General features: G+C 49.8%; 1 pseudogene; it reads left to right on the forward strand.

Annotated features, from left to right (window-relative positions):
- Positions 1–1,230: 1,230 nt before the first annotated feature.
- LOC143389826 (synaptotagmin-17 pseudogene) lies at positions 1,231–2,512 on the forward strand (annotated as a pseudogene).
- Positions 2,513–3,264: the final 752 nt, after the last annotated feature.

The following is a 3,264-nucleotide window of genomic DNA, read 5'->3' on the forward strand; positions in this document are numbered from 1 at the left end:
TGTATATGGACATAATACCTTTATTTTATTTGTTTATTTTTATGTGGTTCCCAGGATTGAACCCAGTGCCTCATGCATGCTAGGCAAGTGCTCTACTACTGAGGCACAACCCTGGCCCTATTAACTTTGCGTGTGTGTGTGTGTGTGTGTATGTGTGTGTGTATATTTGTTGTTGTTGTTTATATTATTTCCCCATTATAAAATATCAAGAGATATAAAGGAGTTATAACTTCATTAAGAGAAGGGGCTGGAGATCTAGCTTGGTGGTAGAGCACTTGCCCAGCATGTGTGAGGCCCTGGGATCAATCTCTAGTATGGGCGGAAAAAAAAGTGGATGGGGTGGGGGTTGGAGGGGGTGAATAAAGAATCTTGAGTATTTTGTTTTTCTCTGTTAGAATTAGATTTTAGCTAAAATATCTTGTAAGTAGCTGTTTCCTTTTGGAAAATAACATATATGGTGGTAATAAATGAACTTCATGTTGTTTTGGAATTATAAATAAGAAAAATATTTTTTAAAAAAAGTGATTTATGGACTGGGGTTGTGGCTCAGTGGTAGAGCACTTGCCTTGCATGCGTGAGGCACTAGGTTCGATCCTCAGCACCACATAAAATAAATGAAAAAAGGTATTATGTTCATCTACAACTAAAAAATAATTTTTTAAAAAAAGTGATTTATGCTTTTGTTTATTACTAAAGCTAATACTCAGATGCTTCATGTTGTTAATAGAATTGTTTTCATATTCAGTTAAAGTATCAATGCTAATTGCCACAAAATATGTTATGATTGAGTTTTTGCTTGTGTTTTTTTCTATCAAAGATTCATGGTAAGATGTTGACATCAAGCATGGATGCTTCTAGACAAATGATGTCGCTGCAGTCCGCGGCTGCCCCGGGCTCCCTCCCAGGCGGCCTGGCCTTACTCCAGCCTGGGAGTGCCTGGGGGGGGGGGGAGCGCGGGACAGCCAGGGAGGCCGCGGTGGGGGCCCCGGGTGCCGAGTTCTGCGATCTGGGGAGGCGGCCGGACTCTGGGAGCCGGAATGAAGGGGAGGCAAGGACAGGGCGGCCAGCGGAGGGGCGGGCGCCGCTCATCAGCCACGCCTGTCACGTCTGGGGCCACCGGCTGCCTTCTCCTTCCTTTCCCCCTTTCTTTCTCCCCCCGCCCCTGTCGGCAAGGGCAAAGTGGTGGTGGCGGCGCCATGCCCAGGCCGGAGTGTGTGCGCGCGGGCGAAGATGGCGTACATCCAGCTGGAACCACTGAACGAGGGTTTTCTTTCTAGAATCTCTGATCTGCTGATGTGTAGATGGAGCTGCAGGCACTGCTGTCAGAAGTGCTAGGAGTCCAGCTGCTGCCAGTCAAGTGAGGATGAAGTGGAAATCCTGGGGCCTTTCCCCGCGCAGACTCCTCCCTGGCTGATGGCCAGCCGGAGCAGCGAGAAGGATGGTGACTCTGTCCACACAGCCAGCGACATCCCCCTCACTCCCCGGACCAACTCCCCGGATGGGAGACGCTCTTCCTCAGACACATCCAAGTCCACATACAGCCTGACGCGGAGGATTTCCAGTCTGGAGTAGCGGCGCCCCAGCTCCCCGCTCATCAACATCAAACCCATTGAGTTTGGCGTCCTCAGCGCCAAGAAGGAGCCCATCCAGCCGTCGGTGCTGCGCCGGACCTACACCCCCGACGACTACTTCAGGAATTTCGAGCCCCGCCTCTACTCCCTGGACTAGAGCCGCGACGACGTGGACTCGCTGACGGACGAGGAGATCCTGTCCAGGTACCAGCTGGGCATGCTACACTTCAGCACGTAGTACGACCTGCTGCACAACCACCTGACGGTGCGTCATCGAGGCCCGGGACCTGCCGCCCCCCATCTCCCACGACCGCGCGCGCCAGGACCTGGCACACTCCAACCCCTATGTCAAGATCTGCCTGCTGCCCGACCAGAAGAACTCCAAGCAGACCGCCGTCAAGCGCAAGAGGCAGAAGCCGGTGTTCCAGGAGCGCTACACCTTCGAGATCCCCTTCCTGGAGGCCCAGAGGAGGACCCTGCTCCTGACTGTGGTGGACTTTGATAAGTTCTCCCGCCACTGCGTCATCGGGAAGGTGTCCGTGCCCCTGTGCGAGGTGGACCTGGTGAAGGGCGGGCACTGGTGGAAGGCGCTGATTCCCAGCTCTCAGAATGAAGTGGAGCTGGGGGAGCTGCTCCTGTCTCTGAACTACCTCCCGAGTGCCGGGAGACTGAATGTGGACATCATTGGAGCCAAGCAGCTTCTTCAGACCGATGTGAGCCAAGGCTCAGACCCATTTGTGAAAATCCAGCTGGTGCACGGACTCAAGCTCGTGAAAACCAAGAAGACATCCTTCTTAAGAGGCACCATTGATCCTTTCTACAATGAGTCCTTTAGCTTCAAATAGAATTGTTAATAGAATTAACAAGAAGAACTGGAAAATGCCAGCCTCGTGTTCACAGGTGGTGGACCGGATCCAGCTTGGAGACTCAACTTTGACTAACCCGTCTGTGTAAAGTATACTTGTATGTGCATTTGTGCAGAAAATTCTTTGGGATAATAGTCCTATAAAGGAATGTGTTGGGACTCAAGTTAGGATGCTTTTATTTTGAACAGACATCCCAAAAGTCGAACCAACTTGCTCTTCCAGCAAGAGCACATGAGAGTCCTTAAGATTTCCTTTCTTAAAGCCCCTTTCCTGCCAGGCGTGGTGGTGCATGCCTGTCATCCCAGCGGCTTGGGAGGCTGAGGCAGGAGGATGGCGAGTTCAAAGCCAGCCTCAGCAAGCTGCTAAGCAACTCAGTGAGACCCTGTCTCTAAATAAAATACAGAATAGGGCTGGGGATGGGGCTCAGTGGGAGAGTGCCCCTGAATTAAAAAAAAAAATCAAAGTCCTCTCCCAAGGATATAAAACCCATACCCATTTACTAGGTGTGTTATTCATTGATATCCTCAAGCTTTGGACAGAGGGAGAAGAAGAGAATGTTTTGCCCCTTAAAGAGAAAAACAAATGGAGCCTAAAACAGTCTCATAATTGTATCCTGTTTTAGATCTGATGCCCTCAGGGAAGGGGAGTCTGGAACCCATTCTTGTTTGGTGACCTCCAACCTCTATCCCCCACTCAGCACGGTTAGGAGAAGTCCTGAGTGCTCCCTGTTTTTAAAAATTGTTTTTCAAGAGCATTAAAAAATTATATAACATTCTTTTCTAAATTTAAATATCTCATGGTATTTGGGAGCTATATTCTTGTCAACT

This window comes from Callospermophilus lateralis, unplaced genomic scaffold, assembly GCF_048772815.1.
Source record: "Callospermophilus lateralis isolate mCalLat2 unplaced genomic scaffold, mCalLat2.hap1 Scaffold_406, whole genome shotgun sequence".
Classification (NCBI taxonomy): Eukaryota; Metazoa; Chordata; class Mammalia; order Rodentia; family Sciuridae; genus Callospermophilus; species Callospermophilus lateralis.